The 14,968-nt window shown below is 39.0% G+C and overlaps 1 protein-coding gene and 1 long non-coding RNA gene across 5 annotated transcripts in view; one reads left to right on the forward strand and one right to left on the reverse strand.

Moving 5' to 3' along the window:
- dlgap4b (discs, large (Drosophila) homolog-associated protein 4b) overlaps positions 1-14,968 on the reverse strand; it is a 153,328-nt gene that overhangs the window by 39,347 nt on the left and 99,013 nt on the right. The window lies entirely within an intron of this gene.
- On the forward strand, positions 3,411-4,349 carry LOC146574000 (uncharacterized). The gene is made up of 2 exons (XR_014892564.1): positions 3,411-3,489; positions 4,092-4,349. It is a non-coding gene; the product is annotated as an uncharacterized LOC146574000 (long non-coding RNA).

A 14,968-nucleotide genomic window follows, 5' to 3' on the forward strand; every position in this document is an offset into this window, starting at 1 on the left:
GGGGTTTTGGAAACAAATTAAAACGTACAGCTCTGTTATCACTTCCAACATAAACGAAGACAGAAAACTAAACAGCAGTGACGTTTGTAGGGTTACTGAAGTTTGGCTAGCTGGTATATAATGATGTGCTACGTGACCGCTAGCGACACAGCTATGTTAGCATAATATAAACAAACAAACTTTTTTTCCACTCAATAAAAGTTAACGTGAGTGTTCTCGGTGGTCAGGAACAAATGTAATTGCATGGCAGGATGCTGTAAAAGGACCAAACTTCAGCCAGGAGAACAACTGAGATAATCCATCCACAATACGAGGTTAGTCATTCATATACTGCTGCATGGGCTGGGCTGTAGTTACATCCTAAGGTTTTAAAAACTGAGCTTAAATAAATGATTAGCGGTAATAAAACCCGAGGGAGGTCAACAAGGCAAGGCAAGGCAAGGCAAGTTTATTTGTATAGCACAATTCAACAACAAGGTGGTTCAAAGTGCTTTACAGAGACATTAGAAACAAAAACAAATAAAAAGCATGATTTAAAATTGATTAAAACAAGCAAGCAAGCAAGCAAACAAACAAACAAACAAACAAACAAACAAACAAACAAACAAACAAACAAACATAACAGTATGTAAAATCAAAACAGATAAAATCAGAACAATAGATAAAATCAGTAGTTAAAATGTAAGTTTTGAAGTTTAAGCTTAAAAGTGTGGATTTGGTGCTTTATTCAAATGCAGCTGAGAACAGGTGAGTCTTCAACCTGGATTTAAATAAACTATGTGTTTCAGCTGATCTGAGGCTTTCTGGGAGTTTGTTCCAGATATAAGGAGCATAAAAGCTGAATGCAGCTTCTCCGTGTCTGGTTCTGACTCTGGGAACTGATAAAAGACCGGATCCAGATGACCTGAGGGATCTGGAAGGTTCATACTGGGTCAGGAGGTCACTCATGTATTTTGGTCCTAAACCATTCAGAGCGTTATAGACCAGCATCAGAACTTTAAAGTCTATTCTCTGACGGACAGGCAGCCAGTGTAAAGACCTCAGAGCTGGACTGATGTGGTCCACTTTTTTGGTCTTAGTGAGGACTCGAGCAGCAGAGTTCTGAATGAGCTGTAGTTGTCTGACTGATTTTTTAGGTAGACCTGTAAAGATGCTGTTACAGTAATCAAGCCTACTAAAGATGAATGCGTGGACTAGTTTTTCCAGGTCCTGTTGAGACATCAGATCTTTTATCCTCGAAATATTTTTGAGGTGATAGTAAGCTGATTTTGTTATTGTCTTAATGTGTTTTTCTAAGTTTAGGTCTGCATCCATCACTACACCCAAATTTCTCGCCTGGTCTGTGGTTTTTAGGTGTATAGATTGAAGTTCTCTGGTGACCTGTAATCGTTTTTCTTTGGCACCAAAGACTATTACCTCAGTTTTGTTTTTGTTTAGCTGGAGAAATTTTTGGCACAACCAGTCATTAATTTCCTCAATGCATTTACCAAGAGCCTGTACAGGGCCTCGGTCTCCTGGTGACATTGTGATATATATTTGTGTGTCATCTGCATAGCTATGATAGTTTATTTTGTTGTTCTTTATAATCTGTGCCAGTGGGAGCATGTAAATGTTAAACAGAGGGGGTCCCAAGATGGAACCTTGGGGAACTCCACATGTGATACTTGTCTGCTCAGATGTGAAGTTACCTATTGATACAAAGTATTTCCTGTTTTCTAAGTATGTTTTGAACCAGTTTAGTACAGTTCCTGAAAGACCTGCCCAGTTCTCCAGTCGTTTGAGTAATATGTTGTGGTCAACTGTATCAAATGCTGCACTGAGATCCAGTAAAACTAAGACTGACATTTTTCCACTGTCTGTATTTAGACATATGTCATTGAACACTTTGGTCAGAGCGGATTCAGTGCTGTGGTTCTGTCTAAAACCTGACTGGAAGGCATCATAGCAGTTATTCTGTTTTAAGAAGTAACTGAGCTGTTGAGAAACTGCTTTTTCAATGATCTTACTTAAAAATGGGAGATTTGAGATCGGCCTGTAGTTGTTCATTTGTGTCTTGTCAAGATTGTCCTTTTTCAGTATAGGTTTTATTACAGCAGTTTTTAGTGGTTCTGGAAACACACCTGACATTAAAGAAAAGTTGATGATCTGTAACAGGTCTGACTCCAAAGTCTTTGAGACCTTTTTGAAAAAACTTGTTGGCAGGACATCTAAACAGCAGGAGGAGGAGTTCAGTTGACCTAAGATGTCCTCCAGGTCTTTGCTGTTAATAGGTTGAAACTGTTTCATGGTGTTTAAACAGTTTTTTGGTGGACACAGTACATATCCTGGATCTGCTGTTGATGTACCGATTGCTTGTCTAATTTTTTGGATTTTTTCAGTGAAGAATTTGGCAAAGTCATTGCAGGCCATGGTTGAATGAAGTTCAGCTGCCACTGGCACAGGAGGGTTTGTTAGCCTGTCAACTGTGGAAAATAAGACCCGAGCATTATGACTGTTTTTAGTGATGATGTCAGAGAAGTAGGACCTCCTTGCACTCCTCAGTTGTAAATTATAATTGTGAAGTTTCTCTTTATAGATGTCATAGTGAACCTGGAGGTTTGTTTTTCTCCATCTGCGCTCAGCTTTCCTACACTCTCTTTTTTTCATTTTTCACTAGTGTGAAGTTTCTCCATGGAGACTTTTTCCTTCCAGAGATAACCTTCACCTTAATGGGAGCAATTATATCCATTACATTTAACATTTTTAAATTGAAGCTATTGACGAGCTCATTGACTGAACCTCTGGACAGGTCAGGTGTTAATGGGAAGACCTGGTTAAATATCTCACTACTGTCTTCAGTTATACACCGTTTTGTGATCACTGCTGTTGATATATTTGTGTGGGCTGAGATTTTACTTTCAAAGAAAACACAGTAATGATCAGACAGGCCCACATCAGACACAGTAATGTTTGAAATGCTCAGGCCCTTGGAGATCAGTAGGTCAAGAGTGTGTCCTCTATTATGTGTGGCCTCTGTTACATGCTGAGTCAGCCCAAAGTTGCCCAGAGTGTTACTCAGATCAGTGATCACTGACTGTTTTAGGAGCTTCTTGAGATTAAATAGAAGAAAATACAAATCATTAAACATGTTAACAACACAAAAGCCACACAGCAAATTCAAAAGTGTTAAATGTTTTGGTGTTAATAGTCTTCTTGCAAAAGTAGAGTTAATTTTACTCTAAGCAGAGTCACATTCTTTTAATGTAATTCTGAGGTGTAAAATGATAGTAGTTAAAATCGAGTGTTAAAAATGAGTGTTTCTATGTCAAATCTGGAGGTGTTACAATGGAAACATTAACTCTTGACCTCTTAACTCTGAACTCCTACAGGGGCTATGACACCAACAGAGTAAATTCACCGACTCCACCCCCAGCACGGCTCCAATCGAAGCTGAAGTGAAGCCGTTTCAGAACATTTTGCTCTACATATTTGAGTTGTTTGCCATGCTTGGTAAGTCATTTTTTCAAAGATTGTTTCAATTATTATTATGAGCTTTTACTTCTGTGGCTCTTTGGAGTTGAGACAAAGCTGTGTGAAAGGCATTAGCCATGTTGCTCGCTGATAGCATAATATTCTGTTTTAGCTAGCTGAAAGGTATTGTTTGCGGGCAAATACCACAGCTTTGAAAAAAAGCTTGCATGTGAATTTTCAGTCAAACCTTTGGTCAAATACACCTAAAACAATGTCTAGAATGTGAAATGTTGGTATAATGGTGCTACTTGAAGCCTGAAAACGATCGGCTATAAAAAAACAAAACAAAAAAAAAACAAAAACACGAGCTAACAGTAGTAGCTGACGTCCTGACTGGATTCTACGTTAGCATAGATCCCTCCAGAGTTTTGTGCACACGGTTTAGGTAAAAATTAAAAAGGTTGAGGTTTTACATTTAGTTCAGTATTACCTGTTGCCTGTGTCTTTGTCTTTTGGGAAAATACTTTACACAAGTAATGGCTCAAAGAGGATTCCTTTTTTTTTTACTGTGCTGCAATTGTTTACTGGATTATTTGTGCCGTTAATTAGTGTCAACTAATTTTTATTCAATCTCTGCACAGGATATGCTTGTGAAGATGGAATATGAGGGAGAGCAGAAGTGCGTTGAAGTTCCACAAAGGGATGAATGAAGGACATGCATATTGTATTGAAGAAATAAGTGATGAGAATGCTGTTATTTGCATTTACCAGCTCACCTATGTCAGACCTTTTGATAAACAAAATTCTAATGAAAGTGAGAACATGTATACTGTTACATCTTTCAGAAAATGTTTTGAAATTGTGGTGCACAGTTCAGAATAAATGTTTTTCAAAAACCATTGCATCTTTTTAGTAAATGTTTATTTCCAAAAGAAATTTCTAGAAGTTCAGAACAGTAAAATTCCCGCTTTTTAGAATGAATTAGAAGATAACTCTTACGTAGTTAAAGTAAAATACTCTTTGAGAGTTAATATATAAACTCTTAACACCAAGTGTTAAATTATCAACCCCAGACAGATTTGGTGTTTAACACTAAATCAGAGTTAACGTACCAACTCTCCAAAAAGAGTTAAATTAACACTCTCTGGTGTGGACCCATATAGACACTTTAATAGTGTTGAAATCAAATCCGACAGTGTTAATTTGGACATGCTGGATTTGCTGTGCATATTAAACGCAGACTACTTTAGGCCCGGAAGTAGGATTCGTCACGTCATCACTTAACGACCGGATAAGGATCAATGGTTATCATGTGTTGGACTTGTGGATGATTCCCTGACGATCTTTTGGGACAACATCCAGCATGTCCAAATTAACACTGTCGGATTTGATTTCAACACTATTAAAGTGTCTATATGGGTCCACACCAGAAAGTGTTAATTTAACTCTTTTTGGAGAGTTGGTACGTTAACTCTGATTTAGTGTTAAACACCAAATCTGTCTGGAGTTGATAATTTAACACTTGGTGTTAAGAGTTTATATATTAACTCTCAAAGAGTATTTTAGTTTAACTACGTAAGAGTTATCTTCTAATTCATTCTAAAAAGCGGGAATTTTACTGTTCTGAACTTCTAGACATTTCTTTTGGAAATAAACATTTACTAAAAAGATGCAATGGTTTTTGAAAAACATTTATTCTGAACTGTGCACCACAATTTCAAAACATTTTCTGAAAGATGTAACAGTATACATGTTCTCACTTTCATTAGAATTTTGTTTATCAAAAGGTCTGACATGGTAAATGCAAATAACAGCATTCTCATCACTTATTTCTTCAATACAATATGCATGTCCTTCATTCATCCCTTTGTGGAACTTCAACGCACTTCTGCTCTCCCCCATATTCCATCTTCACAAGCATATCCTGTGCGGAGATTGAATAAAAATTAGTTGACACTAATTAATGGCACAAATAATCCAGTAAACAATTGCAGCACAGTAAAAAAAAAAAAAGGAATCCTCTTTGAGCCATTACTTGTGTAAAGTATTTTCCCAAAAGACAAGGACACAGGCAACAGGTAATACTGAACTAAATGTAAAACCTCAACCTTTTTCATTTTTACCTAAACCGTGTGCACAAAACTCTGGAGGGATCTATGCTAACGTAGAATCCAGTCAGGACGTCTGCTACTGCTGTTTGCTCGTTTTTTATTTTATTTTTATTGGCGATCGTTTTCAGGCTTCAAGTAGCACCATTATACCAACATTTCACATTCTAGACATTGTTTTAGGTGTATTTGACCAAAGGTTTGACTGAAAATTCACATGCAAGCTTTTTTTCAAGGCTGTGGTATTTGCCCGCAAACAATACCTTTCAGCTAGCTAAAACAGAATATTATGCTATCAGCGAGCAACATGGCTAATGCCTTTCACACAGCTTTGTCTCAACTCCAAAGAGCCACAGAAGTAAAAGCTCATAATAATAATTGAAACAATCTTTGAAAAAATGACTTACCAAGCATGGCAAACAACTCAAATATGTAGAGCAAAATGTTCTGAAATGGCTTCACTTCAGCTTCGATTGGAGCCGTGCTGGGGGCGGAGTCTGTGAATTTACTCTATTGGTGTCATAGCCCCTCTAGGAGTTCAGAGTTAAGAGGTCAAGAGTTAATGTTTCCATTGTAACACCTCCAGATTTGACATAGAAACACTCATTTTTAACACTCGATTTTAACTACTATCATTTTACACCTCAGAATTACATTAAAAGAATGTGACTCTGCTTAGAGTAAAATTAACTCTACTTTTGCAAGAAGACTATTAACACCAAAACATTTAACACTTTTGAATTTGCTGTGTACCTGTAACTGTAAAAAAAAAAGGACAAATGGATGCAAACTCCATTGTTGTAGGATTAAAATGTAATATTAATAAAGTTCATGATCAACTTCAGCCAGTCATTAAACTATTTTTAAGAAACTTTGATAGAACATTTAGAGATAAGCTAAAATACAAAAGTCAAAACACACAAAAACAACTGTGAACTTATATTCTCTTTGAACCTTGTGATATTTGTAATCTGAAACCAAGTCTTTGCAGAAGAAATGGACATTGCTTACTAAAACTTTGTATATTTTCATATTTGTAACTAACATAGAGATAAATATGCTGTGCACAGTGAAGCACAAAGAGGGTTGTGGGCTGCAGCTGTGGCCTCTATCTCTGGATTTAGGGCAAATCTGAAGGACTAATGCACACAGACAGTGAGATGTGCATTCAAACACAGAGAGACTAGCATGTTTTTATGAATGTATATTAAATGCTTGAATGCAAAGACACCATTCAAGTACATGTTCTCACACAAAGAGAACCATTTTGTACACCAGGATGTACTACAAAGGCAAAAACACCCTGGTATCCTTACTGGTGTCCTCAGTATTTAGCCACTCGGTTTAATCAGGCTGTATGTAGATAGTAAACAGGATGTAAAGGGCAAAAAATAGATGGTTTGCAAAAATATATGAGACAGCCATCTTTTTCTTTTGACAGTGACTTACCCCTTTACTAACTTGTTATAAATATATGAACAATTGGGAGAAAAGGAGATGCTGGTCCACTGGTTACACTGGAAGCCCCATTGTTGCCTATTTGATGGATTTCCAGAGTGATCAAGAGTAAACTTTGTCAAATGTGAAAGATTAAAAAACAGCTTAAAGCCCTCAGTGCGTAGCTTCATCTTAGTGACATCCTGTGCTCTCTGTGAGCTGCTGCATTGCATGTGTATGAGCTCGGAGCTGTCAACCACAGACTGTTATGAACATCCACAGTGCAGCTATAAATTCCACCGGGATATGCTTCGAACTTCACCTACTCAAAACGTCCTTGGTGTTAAACACAACGGCCATGCTTCAGTCTGACATACGCATACAGCCTTGACCCCACACACAGGAAGCATCAGTGCAGGGTTTTTTTGCTTTAAAAGTGAATGCCACTTCCTGTTAGGAGGTGTGGGATCATCAGGAAGTGGGTCAACCCTGTGTTCATGACTCACAATCCCCATGCGACATCACAGTAATACCCTAATGGCAGTCTGTCAAGTTATCAACCCGTCGGTAGCACTGGGACGAGCCACTGTCATGTCAAAAAGTCAGCAGGAAAGGCAGAGATGCTACATGTTGTATCTCAACAGAGCCTTGACATTTAGAAAACATGAGATGCAGCCTTTACATAGCTGCTGCTGCCAAAGTCACATGGATGAAGGTTAAAAAAACATGCTTTCACAAAAGGCAAGCTGACTGTATGCCAGAGTAAAGAGGTATATAAATATACACAGATTTATTAAGAGCTATGTCTAATAATAATGACTATAGTATTTTAGCAACATTTGGTATGGTTGGGTCCAAAAACCATTTTAAGCAAAATACTCTTGTTGACTCACTGACATTTCAGGCACTCATCATCATCATTTTGCATCATCACTGACAGCTGCATAAAGGGTCATTCTAAAAGTTGGAAAATGTGGTGCATTACATTGGGGAATAAGTAAATAAATGGTACTATATAATGCATACTGAGTGAATTCAGCCACAGGCTAAAATATGCATAAAGCAGAGAGCATAAAAATAAATGCACGGCTTGTGTCATGAAAGTAACTTAAAAGATTAGCATGAATATTTTCTCAGTATTGCTGGCAGTTATTTGCTAGTAGTTTAGACTTGACAAATTCATAACATAGCAGCCCCAAGTTTCTGCAAGTGTCCCTGAACAAAGGGTTCAGGAATATTTTTACTTCCAGGAAATGAAGGTGACTTAGTTGCTTTAAGCCACAACAGCTATTAGACACAGTGAATCAATGTGCCAAACGTCTAGATCCAAACATTGGGTTTGAATTACATTTGAACTGCCACTGCAAACCAGTTAAATTAAACTTACTTGTCTAAATATGTATAAATACATTGATTTTGAGTTAAAAGTAATATATGAAGTTATATATTGTGTCAGATGCACACAAATAATTGTAAATAACTAAGGTATTTAAATAAGATGTAATAAGATATAACTCAGCGGAAACAGCCTGAGGGACACTGACACAGGATCAGATTGTTTTAAGGCTGTGCCAATCCCAGATTAGACTCTGGTGGGTCTCCATAATTGAGGTTTTGCTGACACGTGACTACTGAACACATGGCAATAACTTGTTTGTCATTTTGGATGTATGTAAATCATGGTCATTATATCATTACAGCTATCAGTATCAGATGACAAACATCTACCTTACACCAGTAACATTATTTTTTATTTCAGAAGATTATTATTTTTTGTATTCGTTAAACCTACTGACTCACTGATACTCAAGCTCAAAACACATGTGCTCGTACTAAAATCCTTAAAACTTAACAAGGAGCTCTGTCACTACTGGCAGGGTATACTCTGGATGAGTTACCCGAGCATCACAGAGCTGACACAGAGAGACAGGCAAACATTCATACTCAGCTTTACATGTAAGGCTAGTTTGGAATCACCTGTTAGCCTTTAAATCATGTTTTTGAAATGTGGGAGGAAGCCAGAGTACATCAGCAGGAACATGGAGAACATTCAGACTCCACACAGAAAGGTCCCAGTCAGGCCACGAGATTCAATGTGATAGAAATGCATCGGTGACAATGCTAACATCCCAATTGTGCTCATGAGGAATCAAGCCACAGTCCACTGAGCAACGAGCAATCTGGAAGCATGGTTCCCTCAATGGACAGTCAGTAAATTTACTGTGTAGCAGCACAAGCTTTTCTATATTTTTGAAACTCGCAAAAGCAAAGGAGGCATAATTCGATGAGCTCTCATTTAATGGAGGCAATGAAGCTGCTGCCGGGAATTCTAGGGGAGAAGGAAAGGGGGGACTCATCTGTCCTGATGCAGGAACTGATCGGTGGCCTGACTGAACTGAATCACATTACAGTCATTTTTGCAGGGAACAACAGGAAGCTTGTTACTCATACATGATCCTCAGCTTAGTAATCAGCAGTGTGGGCAACACTGGCAGTCAGCATCTGCAGAATGTCTTCCTGCAGTCTCCTTTCAGTATTATAATATAACAGTGTTTCTGATAATATACATTTTGCACTATATGTCAGATGTAGGGTAGCACAAGTAGCAGCAAATATCCCCCCACGCCCCCCCTATGCACACATCCAATTGTTGACACACTAGGCCAGGGGTCAGCAACCTTTAGCACCGACGCGATTTCAACGCAAAAGAAAACACTGGGAGCCGCAAATACTTTTTGACATCTAAAATGAAGATAACACTGTATATATATATATTTACCTTTATGCTTTGTGTGAACAACTAAGGTGTGTTGCTTAAATCCATGAAGTGCTACAGAGAAAATTACATTTTATTTATGTAATTAACACATTTTGAACTCTTAAAGAAACATAACAAAAGGAAAGACTCGGAACTAAAATGATCCATGTAGCAAACAAAAACTGTTGTGAGCCGCCACCCTTATATTGCCTTTGGACTTTTGGAGCCTGGACCTGACTTTTAAAAAACAATTGGAAAAAAAGCACTATGCTGCTGAAAAATGAAAAATAGATATTTACAAAATTCTGCCTAAATATGTATTTTACCTGGTTAATGTATGTGGCGGGGCGTGGTTTGCAGCGCCGCTGCAGGGGAGGCGGACGCACCTGAGCGGCACCAGCAATCACGCCTCGCCGCCTTAATGTCTGTGCCATCTATGCTGTTGTGTTGGTATGTGTCGGGCTGTGAGCTTTAACACCGACTGTATACGTACAGCAACCGTGTGTGAAAAGTGGTCAATAAAGAGATGCTGAAAAGCGTGTTCATGGAAACATCGTCGAGTCTGCTGTGATATCTTTACAATGGGACTTCTGCTCCTGAACCTCTGCGCACAGCATCTGCAAATCGGGGCTGTGCGAAGTCAGTTTCATCTTTACACAGGACTGTAAGTTGTCATCTGTGAGGCGTGAGCGGTGTTTGTTTTTAACATAGTTCACGGCGGAGAACAGCTGCTGACATAACATGGATCCGAAGATCCATTATTGGCTTACCTGGGGTTGAAAGTCTCGATAAATGCACGGCGTTTCGGCGGGTACACCGGCTTCCGCAAGTGTGACGCTTATTTTGAGCGATGAAAAACTAATAGAATATAATTTTATATTTATATTTCAATATCACAAATATCTTCCAATTTAGAACTACAAGTTAAAAAAGAACTAACATAAATAAAATACACTTCAGCTAATTACTTAAAAAAAAAAATTTTTCCCCAAACCACGCGGAGCCGCACTAAAAGGACTAAAGAGCCGCATGCGGCTCCGGAGCCACAGGTTGCCGACCCCTGCCCTAGGCTGTCATCTAGTTGACCTATACCAAACCATAGCTTGATACAGTGACCTATGATCAAAATGCCTCTTTCTACCCCTGAGTTATACTGTTTAATAATGCAAGCAAGACAAGTTTGTTTTTTTCCAGAAAATTCTAAAATTGACCTTAAAAGCTTGACACATTAAAATGTCAAACCTTCATCATTTTCTCCCGTCTTATGACATTTCATGATCTTTTGCATTAATTACTATTCAGTTTATTCTTGTTTTTTGCTGTTTGACAGTTTCTGTTCAGTTTGAGTCCAAGTCAGTGTTTGTAAACCCTCCAAGTTCTGGTCGGAAAAAAAATCTTATCACACTGGTGCTAAGCATAATCATTACAGTCGCATTCGCCCTTTTGATCTGATGTATTGGGATGCCAACAACAGTTATTGGTCGTGTCCAAATTCATGGGCTGCATCCTCCTGAGGCCCCATTTGTAGACCGATTACGTCACAGCGACGTGCCGAAGGCTGTCCAAATTCGTAGACTCCTCCGAATGCAGCCGAAAAATGCGTACTCCTTTTCCCCGAATTTGAAGGATGGGTCGGGTGTGTCCTTCGTGGCCTACCATATCCCAGAATTCATAGCGCGGCCCAGCCAAACTCCAGTTTCCAACAATGGCGGCCGCTACTAAGTTTTAAAATTACTCATACTAATCTTTCTGGGTCACAAAATAAACTTTTAACATATTTTCAGTAGTAGCTGTGTAAACATCAAATATCTGCTCGGTTTATCAAGTTATCGCATATTTGCAAAAGTGCTTCAACGTTTTCGGAGACGTCTGCTACCCACCAGCTCGATAGCTAGCCGGGAGCTCGAGTGTTACTGATGCGGCCGAGAACGGCACAACTCCCGGCACATCATTTTCAGATCACCGCGGACTTTCGCTGCTCTGGTTAAACGTAATATATAAGTCACTTAGACAACCTAAAAATGTTATTGTTGGGCTTTTTTCAGTGTTTTGTTTGTTCGTGAGTAAATCGGTTTGGCTGAGATTAAAGTTATAAGATTAGATTAGATAAAATAAAACTTTATTAATCCCCTGGGTGGGTTCCTCCTTGGTTTTTACACAGCTGACTAAACATCAAACAGAAACTGATTAAACAGAAGTATGAGACAGTCGAGAATTTACGCCAGTGTCCTGTCATATTTTAGATAGCAAGGAGCAGACGGCCGAGTTTATTAAACTCCACCGAGATAGCGGTGACGCTAATCTGAAGGCTAGACCGTCCAATTTCACAGCCGTTTACTTCCGGCCTACCCGACCTTCTGAGGACCCGGACCACGTAGACCGCGAAGGGAGAGATTTCTGAAAAAATTCAAATGTACAGCTCTGCTGTCACTTCCAACATAAATGAAGACAGAAAACTAAACGGTACTGATGTTTATAGAGTTACTGAAGTTGGGCTAGCTGTTATTTAATGATGTGCTATGTGATCGCTAGCGACACAGCTATATTAACATAACATAAACACAGTGAAGCTGGAGGATGAACGCTAACGTTTTTCCACTCGATAAAAGTTAATGTGAAGGTTCCCGATGGTTAGAGAAAAAAATGTAATCGCATGGCAGGATGCTGTAAACGGACCAAACTTCAGTCAGGAGAACAACTGAGTTCCTTCCAGAATACGAGGTTAGTCATTAATATACTGCAATAGCAATTCAACATTAACCCTTTAAGACCTACCATAGAACCAAGTCCTCCAGAGCTTATATTATATTTTTTCATGTTGTAGTGCCATTTTTGGGAGCATTTCAAGTTGATATACATCAATACAACTATTATAGCCCAAATTTTAATAATATGTCTGCATTAAGTGCATAGTAATTACATAAATTGCAAAAAAGTGCAATAAACTACAAAAGAATTAAAAATCGTTTTTGTTTTTTTAACATATATTTCTAGTTAGAGAAATTTAAGAGGCTTATCCCTCAAAACTGTAAATACAAAAAAGTTGCACAAAATAGTTTCCCACCACAGGAAATTTATTTTAAGTGTCTTCATAGGGCGATCGTGGCTCAAGAGTTGGGAGTTCGCCTTGTAATCAGAAGGTTGCCAGTTCGAGCCCCGGCTTGGACAGTCTCGGTCGTTGTGTCCTTGGGCAAGACACTTCACCCGTTGCCTACTGGTGGTGGTCAGAGGGCCCGGTGGCGCCAGTGTCCGGCAGCCTCGCCTCTGTCAGTGCGCCCCAGGGCGGCTGTGGCTACAATGTAGCTTACCATCACCAATGTGTGTGTGAATGGGTGGATGACTGGATATGTAAAGCGCTTTGGGGTCCTTAGGGACTAGTAAAGCGCTATATAAATACAGGCCATTTACCATTTATAGTTTTATTTTTGAAATACACCAATTTTTATATACTGCAAGAAAAACGAAAATAAATATTATAATGCAAATTTGCAAAAAAACAGCATATGCATCAAAACAAACTATTTCCAGCAGTGCAATATGAGTCCTAAGCATCCCAGAAACGACACAGAAAGTCATAAAGTCAAACATAACTTTTAAAAACACCAGTATAGGCTCATAAGGCCCTGATGGTAAAAAAAAAAAATACATTTCCGCAAAATGAGGTTTCGGGCAGGACATGGCGGACATGCGATAGTTCGCGCTTATGGACGTAGGAAGTGCTACAAACAGCTGATCGGATCGGCAAAGCGTGTTTCTGGAATATTGTGTTTTTGTTGCTGCAAGTGCTTTTTATGCAGTTTTTGCAAAGCTATATGTGGAAGGAAACCGTGACCTAGGACAAGCTGATGGCATAAGATGTAAGTACAACTCCTCCGGTTTCATATGCAAAAAAATTATTGCACTAGCTTACGTGGTTGCAGTGCTACCGGGATTTAGCAATAGTTGCGCAAAACGAAGCGTGCCCGCTCCGACCGGCTTTAAAGGGTTAATGAATGCATGGTACGGAAGTGGAGGAAGCAAGAAAAATGAGTTGAATAAAGTTTGGCTTATCTGACTGTTTTATTTCACGTAATGTGCCTTATAATTCGGTGCGCCTTATAGTCTGAAAAATACGGCAAGTATTTCCATAATTTTGAAACTCACAAAAACAAAGTAATCCAAGTTCAGTGCTGCGTCTTTGTATCTACAATCCACAAAGGCTGAAAAAGTTCTATTACTCTTTTGAGTCGTTTTTAGGGTGTGATTTACAAATTAAGGCATTTTAGTACTTTATAAGTCTTCTTAATCAACAATTTCCCGTGAGGTTTCCTTCCCTCTGTGTTTGAATATCACCACTGAGACTCATTACCCTATTAAACTGCACTAAAGCAGGTAATGTGGATCTCCGCTAATAGGATTTCTGAGTCAGAGAAGATATTGACCTTGACAAGAAGGGATGCGCATTTCTGAGCATATTCATCCTGATATATTAGACCATATACATTTAGCAAATGTTTTGTCTCAAGTGACTCTTCTGAAAATAAACAGATTTCAGAGGCAGAAGTACAGTGGGGCAAAAAAGTATTTAGTCAGCCACCGATTGTGCAAGTTCCCCCACCTAAAATGATGACAGAGGTCAGTAATTTGCACCAGAGGTACACTTCAACTGTGAGAGACAGAATGTGAAAAAAAAATCCATGAATCCACATGGTAGGATTTGTAAAGAATTTATTCGTAAATCAGGGTGGAAAATAAGTATTTGGTCAATAACAAAAATACAACTCAATACTTTGTAACATAACCTTTGTTGGCAATAACAGAGGTCAAACATTTACTATAGGTCTTTACCAGGTTTGCACACACAGTAGCTGGTATTTTGGCCCATTCCTCCATGCAGATCTTCTCGAGAGCAGTGATGTTTTGGGGCTGTCGCCGAGCAACACGGACTTTCAACTCCCGCCACAGATTTTCTATGGGGTTGAGGTCTGGAGACTGGCTAGGCCACTCCAGTACTTTCAAATGCTTCTTACGGAGCCACTCCTTTGTTGCCCGGGCGGTGTGTTTTGGATCATTGTCATGTTGGAAGACCCAGCCTCGTTTCATCTTCAAAGTTCTCACTGATGGAAGGAGGTTTTGGCTCAAAATCTCACGATACATGGCCCCATTCATTCTGTCCTTAACACGGATCAGTCGTCCTGTCCCCTTGGCAGAAAAACAGCCCCATAGCATGATGTTT

Source organism: Mchenga conophoros, linkage group LG5, assembly GCF_057382185.1.
Source record: "Mchenga conophoros isolate Kocher_MC1m ecotype Shallow Benthic linkage group LG5, M_conophoros_male_GT1.1, whole genome shotgun sequence".
In the NCBI taxonomy this organism is placed as follows: domain Eukaryota; kingdom Metazoa; phylum Chordata; class Actinopteri; order Cichliformes; family Cichlidae; genus Mchenga; species Mchenga conophoros.